A 297-nucleotide genomic window follows, 5' to 3' on the forward strand; every position below is an offset into this window, starting at 1 on the left:
AGGAAGGGAAGAGGATACACACTGAGAAAATCTTCAGATACACATCTGACAGAGGATTAATATCCGGAATATACAAAGAACTCAAAAAAGAAAGAAAGAAGAAAATAAATGACCCAGTTAGAAAATAGGTGATAGACCTAAGCAGACTGTTGTGAAATGAGGAAATGAAAATGGCCCGAAGCACCTTAACGAGTGCTCAACATCCTTAGTAATTAGAGAAATGCAGAATAAAAACCATTTTAAGGTTCCATCTTACCCCAGTCTGGTTGGCAAAGACCAAGAGAATGAAAGACTGCA

This window comes from Nannospalax galili, unplaced genomic scaffold, assembly GCF_000622305.1.
Source record: "Nannospalax galili isolate Female #2095 unplaced genomic scaffold, S.galili_v1.0 scaffold25935, whole genome shotgun sequence".
Lineage (NCBI taxonomy): Eukaryota > Metazoa > Chordata > Mammalia > Rodentia > Spalacidae > Nannospalax > Nannospalax galili.